Here is a 13,273-nt window from a genome sequence, read left to right as displayed (position 1 = left end):
AAGAAGAAACCTTCCCTGACCTGAAGGGGCTCCGACTTAAAAGACGTTGATTACTGGACGCTATAAGATAGAGGAAATGGACTTCGGAACAGAGTGAGCAAAGGCTCTACACTGAGCATGTGGGTTGCACACTGTGAAACTCCAGGTGGTGCCGTCCATGTCTAATACAGCTGTACACCGTGAACTTGTGCAGTGCACGGCCTGTACAATGGCATTCAGGGATCTCGTTGCTGCTGGGGGTGGGGAGCAGGGGTGGTAACACAACAAGTTACTAACATTTTCTTTAGAATTCTATTTCCTTATCCGCAATGTGGTAATCCCACTCCCTTCCTTACAGAGTCACCTTGAGGATTAAACGAGATCACGCACGCTAAGTGAAGATTACAGGGTCCGGCACACAGGGGCTGCTGAGTAAATAGCAGCCACTATCATCTTGTCTTTCAAGGGTCAAGAGTGTGCTTTGCTGTGGAGTGAGCTCTAAATGGGCCTGATCTTATCTGGGAAGGCTCAGGCCCATGGTCCTACCTGAGAACATGCACGTGTTTTATTGAGGCCTTGGCTCTAATCGATAGGAACAGTATTCTCGACTGCTGGTGAAAGCTTGTGTGTTAGTCGCTCATTTGTGTCTGACTTTTTGTGACCCTATGGACTGTAGCCTGCCAGGCTCCTCTGTCCATAGGATTCTCCAGGCAAGAATAATGGAGTGAGTTGTGTTTCCTTCTCCAGGGGATCTTCCCGGCCCAGGGATTGAACCCGGGCCTCCTGCACTGCAGGCAGATTCTTTACCATCTGAACCACCAGGGAAGCCCTCTGAAAGTTTAGAAACTTTCTCTGAGAGCTGAAGGGTGACATTGCTGTGCAGAATCCTCCCAGCTCTTTCTTGCAAAGCTTAGACAAACTGATAATAAAATTATTATTATTGCTTTCACTTAATAAATTTTTGACCTTGGTGGTTTACTAAAATCTCTAAATACCCTCCTTAGATCTGGGTAATTTGCACCAAATTTTTGTAATTCTTGGGGCTTCCCTGTTGGCTCAGATGGTAAATAATCTGCTTGCCATGCAGGAGACCTGGATTCGATCCAGGGTTGGGAAGATCCCTTGGAGAAGGAAACGGCAACCCATTCCAGTACACTTGCCTGGAGAATCCCATGGACAGAGGAGCCTGGAGGGCTACGATCCATAGGGTTGCAGAGTTGGACATGACTGAGAGGTTAACACTTTGTAATTCTTCCTAAGATGGAGGCCAGGAAGCTTCACTCTCAGCCTTCCTTGCAGCTGAGGCCTGGGTCACCACTGAGGTAGAGCCGACTAGCGTGGTCCCCAGAGAATAAGCAGCAAGTGGAGGCGGTCAGGGGGTGGAGTTGGTTTTTAGGCCGGCCCAGTGGTAGACACGTTTGGGTCTCTGACCCTGAGGGTGGCAGTGGCAGAGCGTCTGTCATCAGTCCTGGGCTGATGGAGGCCTCACAGACCACCCACCCCGATCCTGTCTGCATGGCCTTAGATGCTGGGTCTGCATTACTAGGAGGTCTGGGTACACTAATAATATTAATATACATTAATAAATAGGTTTTTAATAGAAACATGTGTGTGTGTGTGAGAACTAGCCAAAGTGAGTTGGGTTCTTTACAGCCAAGAAGGCTGACGGATACTGTAGGAATGGTCACGGTAATGTTTATGTTAGGATAACTGTAAACCTCTCTGCATCCCCTGTGGCAGAAGTGATGGAGGATTCTAGAATGCGTGGAGCTCCCAGGAAGTGTTCCCAGCAGGACTGCTCACCCTTCTCTCCTCTCCATGCCCCAGCCCCACCGCCTCGCACTGGCTTGGTCTCTGGACCCTTCCTATGCCTTTCACCCTCCTTTATGCCAGTCACAGGAGAGCCCTGTCACCCCCGGGCCCTGCCCTCCATTAGGCGCTGCACGTCTCTTTTTCTGACTTAGTGTCTGGCCCCTCCCAGCCTTCACTCTTGCCCTCTAGAACACACGGCCAGCCGCCAGCAAGCCCCACTTTCCTCAGTCTCTTCTGAGTCCCTGGGTTGTCTTTGCTGCTTGCATGCTATGCTCAGTCCCCTCTCTAAGCAGCCCCAGCTTTGACATACTGGTCATCAGGAGTGTCCGTGGGTGCCTAACGACTCTGGGTGACTTGTTCTCGTCCCTTTAGGATTTCAGCTTCTGGCTCAAGGTCACTCTCTCCAATACGACCTTCTCAAAACTTCTTGCTGGTTTCAGTATCCATGACCTTTCCAGTACTTTGACCTCTTAGTTCTTTGACTTCCTCCAATGTTCTGGATCCTACCCTCTACCACCCTTTCCATGGCCACACCCTAAACTTTGTTATTGCAGACCACTGCCACCTCTCCAGGATGTACATGATAAGGCTCCCCCCTTATTCTAGCTCCCAAGCTCTAGTACCCTGACTCTACCAGTCCTTCCCCTTCTGGGAACCCACAGTCCCTTGATCCAAAAGTCCTTCTCAGGTCCTCCCTAATATCCGTGTGCAGCTTAAATTCCCCTGTCCTTCATGATCATCCCTCCTCTGTTCACCCTGTCTTTGCATTCCAGGAGCAAAACCCCAACTGAGAAGAACCCCGACTCTATGTTGACTTTGAGCTTACACGTGGGCAACTCAACACTGCTGGAGAAAAATGCATCCTTATCTGATTCTATTCCACATTCATGAACCAAATGCCCTGAGTTCTGCCTGACAACCCTATCGTGTTTCCCCACCAGTCACTCCGCCATTGCTGTCTCTCCCTTTTTCCCTCCTCAGAGCTGCAGCGCCCCCTCCCCTCGCAGCTGATGACTTTACCCCCTGCGTCCACCACCGCATCTACCCGCCTGGGCACCTGTGCCCATGTTTACACCTGCGTCTCTCCTGTGACCGCAGGAGCGTCACCCACTCTCCTGGGCAAGTGTGTGCTCCGTCCCACTCCCACAGATTCCTAAGGACATCTCTTCGCAGTTCTTCCTGGTCTCCTCATCTCATCAATTTCCTCCAATCTGCAGCACCATTTATCTTTGCATAAAACAGACTATTATTTCTCTTACCTTTAGAAAGGCCCTCTCTTGACCCCATGTCTCCCTTTAGCAGACTCCTCCGAAGAGATATCTGTGCCTCCAACCTCTCCTCTCCTTCTCTCTCCAACTCATTCCAATTAAGCAGCACGCCTGCCTCTGACACTGCCAGTGTCAAGGTCACAAATGAGCTCTGAGTCGCTAAATCCAACGGTCAGTTCTTCATCTTCATCCGGCTTGACTTGTCACTGACATCTGACAGCAATTTGACATCTGACCCTTTCCTGCCCAGAACATGTTCTTCATTGGTCTTTCAGGACATCTTGCCCGTTTTACTCACCAACTGCTTTTTAACTCCCTGTTCTCTTAATGGTGGAACATGTGAGAGTTCCATTCTTGGACCTCTTTCCTCTCTACCCTAAGTGAGCTCAGCTGGTCCCACAGCTGTAAGTTCAGAGCAGATAAGACTGGCAAATGTGTGTGTCCAGTTCAGTTACCTTCCTGAACTCCAGACTCAGCTGGATAGTTAACTCAATACCCAGCTGTTTAGTTAACATCTCCACTTGGATGTCTAGAAATGACTCTACCCTCCAAACCTGCCGTGACGAAGTGCCACAAGACTGCGGGCAACAGAAAGTTGTCCCGTGTCCTGAATCCAGGGACTGGCAGGGCCCTGCTCCCTCTGAAGGCACCAGGAAAGACTGTCCCAGGCCTCTCTCCTAGCTTCTGGTATGTCCTTGACTTGTGGCAGCATAACTCCAGTTTTCACATGACATTGTCCCTGCTGTGTGAATCTGTGTCCTAATCTCCTGATTTTATATGGTTACCAGTCGTACTGGATTAGGACCCACCCTGATGACCTCACCTTAACTTGACTACATCTGTAAAGACCCTCTTTCCAAATAAGGTTGCATTCACAATTCTGGGGGTTAAGACTTCAACCTATCATTCTTGAGGAACACAGTTCAATCCATAACACCTCTTCCTTCTACTTTATCCCATTTTACTAAATGGAAACTCCATTCTTCCAACTGCTCAGGTCCAAGACTTTGGTGTCATCAGCGACATCTTGCTTCCTAATCCACTGACATCCAATCCATCAGCATATTTGGTTGGTTCTGCCTTCAGAATCGGAGAAGACAATGGCACCCCACTCCAGTACTCTTGCCTAGAAAATCCCATGGGCAGAGGAGCCTAGTGGGCTGCAGTCCATGGGATCACTAAGAGTCGGACACGACTGAGCGACTTCACTTTCACTTTTCACTTTCATGCATTGGAGAAGGAGATGGCAACCCACTCCAGTGTTCTTGCCTGGAGAATTCCAGGGACAGCGGAGCCTGGTGGGCTGCTGTCTGTGGGGTCGCACAGAGTCAGACACAACTGAAGTGACTTAGCAGCAGCAGCAGCAGCAGCCTTCAGAATAGATCCAGAATCCAAATACATATCATCACCTCCATTGCTGCCTCCCTGGTCCAAACCGCTGTCTTCTGTCACCTGCATTAGAGGCAACAGCATCCTCACTATCTCCTTGCTTCTGCACTTGCCCTCCTGTGGTAGCCAGAATAACTCTTTAAAAATGTTAAGACTTCGTCATGGCTGTCAACGACAAATTGGCACTTGCCAAGAGTATTTGCCAGGGACTGAACAGCAAGAGCATTTGCCATCTGCCTCTGTGGAGACTGAACTCTGTGCTGCTGCAGCTTCCAACCTTCAGCAGCCTCTGAGGGGAATTCCAGGTGGAGAGTGAGGCACTCTGTGCTCCAGGGAAACTGGTAGAACAGGTCTTCAGATAGAAATTTTCAGGAATTGATTTCGCGACCCCAATCCTTGTATCTCCTCATTTCTAGAAAAGCATCAAATCCCTTCATGGTGACATCAGCTCCTCGTGCCTAGCAGAAAACCCTCTGTAAAGTAAGCGCTTGATTGCATTGAACTCCTCCTTCAGGAGGATCTTATATATTGACCTTCCCCCACTGCCTCTTTGGAGCAGTCTCTCAGAGCCATCTGGGGTGCTGTCTCCTGGGCTACAGTCCTCATTTTGCCCCAGATAAAACTTAACACATGACTCTCACATTGTGCATCTTTTTAGCTCACATGGCCCTGCTCAAAACCTTCCCGTGTCTTCTGCCCCTGCCCCCGACATGGCACGTAGAGTAACAGCTAATGAGCATCAGGGCCCTGCAGGACCCACCACCTGCTTCACGCCTCTGGACTTGCTACCCCACCCCGCTGTTGCATCCACGCTGGCCTCCTTGCTGGTTCTGCCTCAGGATCTTTGCACTTGCTCTTCCCACTGCTCAGAACACCCTTTCTCCGGATAAGTGCCCTGCTTGCTCCCCTCATTCCCTGAGAACCTTGTGTAAATATCACCTTCTGTCTGTGGTCAGCCCTGAGCAGCCCCCTTACCCTCACTTTTTATTTTATTATTAAAAAAATTTTTTGGCCAGGCTGTATTTTATTATTATTACTTTTTTTTTTTTTTTTTGGCTGTTCTGTGTGGCACATGGGATCTTAGTTCCCCTGCCAGGGATTGAACCTATGTCCCCTGTAGCAGAGGTGGAGTCTTAACCACTGGGCCACCAGGGAAGTCCTCTACCCTCACGTCTTATGCTCCCTTCCTCACTTTTTTTCCGCTTAGCATTAAGCTTCATTGGATAAACCATGTATTTTACTTGTTTCTTGTCAGTCTGTCTCCCTCACTTGAATGCATGCTTCTTGGAGACAGGACAGTCTCCGTTTCAATCACTGCTGTATCCCCGGGCCTGGGACAGGGCTGACACATGGTAGGCGATCAAGAAATATTTGTACAAGAAATTCACCAATTGAATTAATAATCGTAATTCTAATGGTGAACTGATAGTGATTTGCAGCTTTTAAAGGATGTGTGTGTGCTAAGTCACTCCGTCTTGTCCGACTCTTTGCAACCCCATGGACCTTAGCCCCTCCAGGCTCCTCTGTCCATGGGATTCTCCAGGCACAAATACTGGAGTGGATTGCCATGCCCTCCTCCAGGGAATCTTCCCAACCCAGGGATCAAACCCGCATCTCCTATATCTCCTGCGTGGATGGGTGGGTTCTTTACCACTAGTGCCACCTACTTAATTGACCCTCCAGGAGCCTGATTAGGTCATTCTTATTATCCTCATGTTGCAGATGAGGAAAGTGAAGGTAAATGTGATTATGTGATAGTCCCAGGTCACACTGCTGATTAACAAAGCAAGAACTTGACCTTGGAATCAAACCATCTATGTTCAGATGCTCACTCTGCCTCTTTCTGTATCTGTATCTTTAAACTTTTTGCATTATCTTTTGAAGGCTCAATTTCTTTTTTCCATAACATGGAGATAATAACAGTTCGCATTTCATAGAGGCATTGAAAAAATGAGATAGTCTTTGGGAAGTGACTGGCAAGCAGGAAGCACTTGCTAAATGTTACTTTTTATTATTATTCTCCCTATTTATGATTGTTATTGTACCCCACTGATGAAGCAAGGGATAACATTGTGGAAAAGGAACACTCTTTTGGAACCTTTTCTTTTGACATCCCTCAGGAGAGGGAAATGGCAACCCACTCCAGTGTTCTTGCCTAGAGAATCCTGTGGACAGAGGAGCCTGGTGGGCTGCTGTCCATAGGGTCACACAGAGTCGGACATGAATGAAGCGACTTAGCATGCATGCATACATTGGAGAAGGAAATGGCAACCCACTCCAGTATTCTTGCCTGGAGAATCCCAGGGATAGAGGAGCCTGGTGGGCTGCCGTCTTTGGGGTCGCACAGAGTCGGACATGACTGAAGTGACTTCGCAGCAGCAGCAGCAGGATCTAGCTATAGCATTCTTCCAAGATCTGGAAATTCAGTGGTTTAAAAAAAAAAAAAAAAGCCGACTCCAGCCCTACCTCAACAAGCGCATGTTAGTGTTAGCGTATATGTGGGTGAGTGTGTGTTGCTTGTGCCTGTGTGTCTTTATTTTCCATTTACCTAGAAAATTGATAGATTTCCAATTTAGAGCAAGGGGGGACCGGGAGCGAGAAGGGAAATGGAGCTGCCCATCAAAATTAGCAGGGAAGTGAGTAAAGGTCATTTGATCACAGCTTGGCTGCCTCTGAATTAACCTGCATAAGAGAGACTTGTTGAGTTTGCAGCTCTTTAAGGGGCATATTAACACCAGGAGTGAGGCAAGGAGACACCCGGAGAGAAGGTCAATTTGTGGCTGTTCAGATCACCAGGGCTCCTGGAGAAAGTTGGCTGGAGAGAAGCCAGCCCTGGGCCATTGGGGTGAGGAGCAAGGGAGGAAGGTCTGGTTCATGGAGGAGGCCCCAGTGCCTCTCCGAGGGCTGCCTCTGCAGTCTGGCTGGCCCTGTGAGCAACCTGGCATTGGAGTTGGGAGGGGCGTCCCTGGCACTGAAGGTGCAGGAGCTACAGCAGAAAGAGAATTAAGGAGACATGAGCACAGAATCCAGTATGGCAATTGCAGATTCATTAATCGTCTGTGGGGAAAAGAATGGGAGGCATTTATATGATAAAGATGCTGAGAAATTAGAGGGAGCAGCAGTGCTGTTTACTGTTTTTATTTTATTTTTATTATCATTAAATTGCTTCAAGTCACCTGTAATTTTCCAAGGCTGTCACAATTACAAATCTTCGAGGGTTACACAAGACACACAGAGTCAGAAAGGCAGGATTTAAATTTTCAAAGGTCTCAAAGCCTCAGCTCTTTTTCATTACCTCCCTGGCAATTGGCTCTGTTGAGCTGCGTTAAATGATCTACCTTCCACCCGAAACCCAAGGCTGGTTCCAGCCCCCAAGCTTTGTGATTTTACTATTATCTTGGGAGCATGGTGGACCATGAGGCAGTAGTTCCCTGGAGGGAAGAGGCATGACCTAAGGCCAAGGACCTAACTTCACATTCCTGCTGTTCTCCAGAACAGCTCCCTGCCTATGGGAGAGTCACTTACCCTCCCTGTGTCTCAGTCTTCTCAGCTGCAACATGGCATATTGATCGTAACTTACAAGATTGTGGTTTGACTTATGTATAGGACCTGTGTTGTGACAACAATTCTCTGACACCAGCTGAGTGTCCTGCAATCCAATTCAATTCTGACACTACCTGAAATTAGGTCTGGTTTCAGAGTTAAAGACCTCAGCAAGACTGCCCTTACCCTAGATGCAAGCCACAAACGGGGCCGCATCCTAGCTGCACTTTTGTCTGGCTTGGCTATAAATTTAGGTGTTCCTACAACTTCCCTTTAGGTTGATTAATTTGTTAGAACTCCCTCAAAGTGCTATGCTTACAATTACACCTTTACTGTAAAGAATACAGCTCAGGAACTTCCAAATGGTCTTGGATTGTGGGGGGATCGTGGGGGGCGCTGGCCTGAGTTTCCATTCTCTCTTCTTATGGAATCAGGTTGAGTCACCTCCAAACACATAATAAGTTCATCAACCAGGAAGGTCCACTGAGCTTGTGTCCAGGGTTTTTATGAGTTTTATTATGTAGGCACATTTGATTAAATCAGTGGTTACAGGATGGACCCCAGTCTCCAACCCCTCTCCCTTTCCCCAGAGGTTAAGGGGTGAGACTGAAGGGCCTGTTCTTGGTCATTCTGGCATGGCCAGCCCCTCCCTTAGAACTATCTAAGGGCTCACAATTAGCATAAACTCAGGGATGATCAAAAGATTCTCATTATGAGTAACAAAAGAAAATTCCAAGGATCTCTGAAGCTCTGTACCAGTACTTAGGGACAGAGACCAGATTATAAATTGCCAGTTTATTGTTTTCTTTAGAATCACCCCAGAACATATTACAAGTTCATCTCTCAGGGTACTGCCTTTCCAGTGATTGATATACCAGGTCTGGGCAGAGACCTACAAATCTGCATGCTTACCATGCTCCCAAGTGATGTTGATGCTGGTGGTCTATGGATCACACTTGGAGGAAAGCTGATGTAATATCATGTACAGTAATAGGAATGAAATTGCTCTGAAAACTGTGACACTCATCACAAACATTAGGCATTATCATGAGGATTGTCTCCTCCTTTGAACAGATCTGATATGTGTTAAGTATAACTGTAATTAAATATCAGAGCTGAAGGAAGCCTAGAAACTTTAGGAGTCTAGTTCTCTGGAACTCCTAGAAAGGTTTTTAAGGGGTTGGGAATAGTTGGAAGGTGAAGTCAGAATTGTGGGGCGTGCAAAGCCGAATGGAGATCAGAGTCGGGCCATATGCAGTGTTTCCCTAGTGACTCCTACAATCACCCGCTTCTCTTCCCCTGCTATTTCCTTGTTCATTCCAATGATGGGTGAGCCCCACTACTGCCTCACGCCCATACTTCTAGGGAGACTATGAAGGATGTAGCCTGGGTCCTCTGCAAATGTGGGATCTCAGCTCTGACCCAACAAACTCTTGCAAGCTTCTAGTTCAGTTTCTCCAACTGTGGTCTTAGGCTATCTCCCAGAGAACCACCCGGAGAGTGATCCTGAATGGGTATCATCAACGGGGTGAGTGGGCAAGGAACTGCTTTCAAGTTAAGTTCCCCAGAATCATTGCCCGCCCATCCCATCTGTTAAGCTCCTTCACCCACAATGGCACCTGCTCTAGGAACCCTTCCATCATCCCCAGACAAAAGGGGCATCTCTGGAACCCTTATAGCCCACTGCTGATCCCCACTCTGCTTTGCTTTGTGGTTATGTATATATGCATCTTCTGAGGTCATCAGATCCTTAAAGGCAGGTAACAGTATCAATAACACCACACTAAGTGACAGGAATGACTGCAATTGATTGAGCACTTATTATGAGTCCTTCTCATGTGATAACTTATCACCATACTCCAATTTAGCTGTTATGTCCATTTTACAGATATGGAAACTGAGGCTTACAGGGGTAGAGGCCAAAAAGCCGACAAGTGGCAAAGAAGAGATTCACACCCAGACTGACTGCAAACCCATTCTCTTTCTACTCCCAACAGTGCTCCCAAGACAAACAAGAAAACTCACACTCGTTGAGCAACCACTGTGTGCCAGTCAGTACTGGGCAGCGGTCCAGAGCTGGGCGAGCTAATCCCGTGAGATAATATACATGAGAGTGACTAGCACAGTGTTTGGTACATAGTAGGTGCTCAATATAATATAAATGCTAACTGAGAAGTGGATAGACTTTGTGTCTACTGTGCCCCCGAGCTTCTTCCAGAGCAGTGACTGTGTCCTACCGTAGGGAGCTGTGGAAGGAACCCTGGGGCTGAGACCTCATTTGGGCTCAGCCGAATGCAGTTCCGATGACCTTGAAAGTCTCACAGCCTCTCAACCTCATTTCCTCACAGTGAAATGAAAAAGCCAGATGACTTTTTTTTCCTAAGGTCTTTCCAACTCTCAGAGGTAAGGTGATATAGTGGGTCAACGAGTTGTAAACAGCAGAGCAAATACAAATGGAAGTGATTATTTTAATACTTTAGATTCTTCCTGGAGCAAGGACATGTCTCTGGTTTTTTAGGAAGACAGGATAATTCCCTTCTCAGAAGCCGAATTTCTGGGGATAAAGTCCCCAGCTCTCCTGGGTCAGCAGGGACAGAGGACAAAGTCACCCCCCCCCCGCCCGGTGCATGCAGGGGGGATGAGGTACCACTGGGGTCCCCCACTGTCTCCTGGGCTGCTGATTCTGCGGGCTCTGGCTATGCCTGGCAGAGAGTTAATTAATGTCTGCAGAGCAAGTTGGCAGAAGTAACAGTTGCTTTGACTAAGGCGGGGAGGTGGCTATAAGCTTTGCTTTAAGCACAATGGACAGAGAAGGACTAGAAAATCACCCACTTTGCTGGCCCCACTGGCCTTCATCTGTGCTGGCTGCCGCCCCCTCTAATCTCCCCCAGGAAATGAAGCCCCCACCCCAGTTGTGTATATATGTGGGACCCTGGTTTTTGCTGTTGCAGATAAGAGAATCAATACTGCTGTGGGCTTGTAAATGGGAATTTGGACAGGAGCCCAGGGAACCGGGAAGAGGCGATGATGGCAGAGCGATGAAACTGGGTGCCCACAGGAACAAATGACATGTCTCTGATTTTTTAGGAAGACAAGATAAAGTCCCCAGCTCTCCTGGGTCAGCAGGGACAGAGGACAAACAGTCACCCCTCCCTGGTACATGCAGGGGAGATGAGGTACCACTGGGGTCCCCCTCTGTCTCCTGGGGTGCTGACTTCTGTGGGCTCTGGCTATGCAGACAGACACCCGGCACAGATGTGCTGAGAGGGCTGCCCCTCAGTGGGGCTGCCGTGAGTGAATGCTGATATAGGTGCTTTCCCTGCATTTTCTCATTTGATCTAAAGCCTCTGGTTCAGGTCACTGGACTTCTGAATAATGAAGCCAGGATTTCTCTGCAGGTCTGTCTGTCTTGGATGACGACCTGATTACTCATTATACTTTTCTAGGGCAAATGGACTTGTCAGGGGATGTAAAATAGCGAGAAAAGAAAAGGAAAGAGGAACCAAGAACAGTGGATTTATGAGGGGAGACCACTGAGCCCAGTACTCCTCAAACTTGCCAGGGTTGGCTGCAAGAAGCCCTACTAAGTGAGAGGCTGAGGGGCATTGTATGTACCTGCCCACTGAATCCTCACAGTAACGCTGCAAGAAGCCCTACTAAGTGAGAGGCTGAGGGGCATTGTATGTACCTGCCCACTGAATCCTCACAGTAACGCTGCAAGAAGCCCTACTAAGTGAGAGGCTGAGGGGCATTGTATGTACCTGCCCACTGAATCCTCACAGTAACGCTGCAAGAAGCCCTACTAAGTGAGAGGCTGAGGGGCATTGTATGTACCTGCCCACTGAATCCTCACAGTAACGCTGCAAGAAGCCCTACTAAGTGAGAGGCTGAGGGGCATTGTATGTACCTGCCCACTGAATCCTCACAGTAACGCTGCAAGAAGCCCTACTAAGTGAGAGGCTGAGGGGCATTGTATGTACCTGCCCACTGAAATCCTCACAGTAACGCTGCAAGAAGCCCTACTAAGTGAGAGGCCGAGGGGCATTGTATGTACCTGCCCACTGAATCCTCACAGTAACGCTGCAAGAAGCCCTACTAAGTGAGAGGCCGAGGGGCATTGTATGTACCTGCCCACTGAATCCTCACAGTAACGCTGCAGAAGCCCTACTAAGTGAGAGGCCGAGGGGGCATTGTATGTACCTGCCACTGAATCCTCACAGTAACGCTGCAAGAAGCCTACTAAGTGAGAGGCTGAGGGGCATTGTATGTACTGCCCACTGAATCCTCACAGTAACGCTGCAAGAAGCCCTACTAAGTGAGAGGCTGAGGGGCATTGTATGTACCTGCCCACTGAATCCTCACAGTAACGCTGCAAGAAGCCCTACTAAGTGAGAGGCCGAGGGGCATTGTATGTACCTGCCCACTGAATCCTCACAGTAACTGCAGAGCTGTTGTTTCTCATAGGAGGAGATGAAACCTGGAAAGAACAAACATTTTGTCCAAGTTACACCGCCAGTGAGAACTGCTAGAATTTGAACCTAGTTTGGCCCCATACCCTGGCCTTGCCAGGTGGTGCAGTGGTGAAGAATCTGCCTGCCAGTGCAGGAGATGTGGGTTCGATCCCTGGATCTGGAAGATCCCTGGAGGAGAAAATGGCAACCTGCTCCAGTATTCTTGCCTGGAGAATCCCATGGACAGAGGAGTCTGGTGTATGGACCGTACAGTCCATATGGTGGCAAGGAGTCAGACATGACTGAAGTGATTTAGCACACACACAGACTGTCCTATACCTTAAGTCCATGCTGGTTCCACCCTGCAGCACTGCCTCCCTCTTTGTGAAGCATCTGAAAATGCTGCTAAGTCCAGCCTTGGCATGAAGCACACATCTCACCCCCAAGGGCAGGAGAAGTGGGAAGGAGTGGGCAATGGAACGAGGGACAGAGCTCTTGTTGAATCCTTCCAAGCCCTGCTACTTGGCTCAGGACTCCACCTGGGTTTAATCTCATTTTGTTCTCCTGACACTGAGTGGGAAAGGCATAATTGCCCACATTTTGCAGATGAGTGTATTGAGGCTCAGAAAAGGCAATTGATTTGCTGAAGGTCACAGAGCTGGTTAAGTGGTGGACCAAGGATTCCCATTCAGACGGGCCCAACTTCAAAGCCCAGGCTAATTAGAAACACAGTTTTGTACTAAATCAAGTAGCATCTCATGCTAGATTCTATTAAAGGCAAGCTGTAGCAGAGGCCAACATTTAAAAATAATTTTGTAGTTGAAAAATTTG

Source organism: Bos taurus, chromosome 15, assembly GCF_002263795.3.
Source record: "Bos taurus isolate L1 Dominette 01449 registration number 42190680 breed Hereford chromosome 15, ARS-UCD2.0, whole genome shotgun sequence".
Taxonomy (NCBI): domain Eukaryota; kingdom Metazoa; phylum Chordata; class Mammalia; order Artiodactyla; family Bovidae; genus Bos; species Bos taurus.
The sequence above is the reverse complement of the archived record's forward strand: the minus strand, read 5'-3'. Positions refer to the sequence as shown.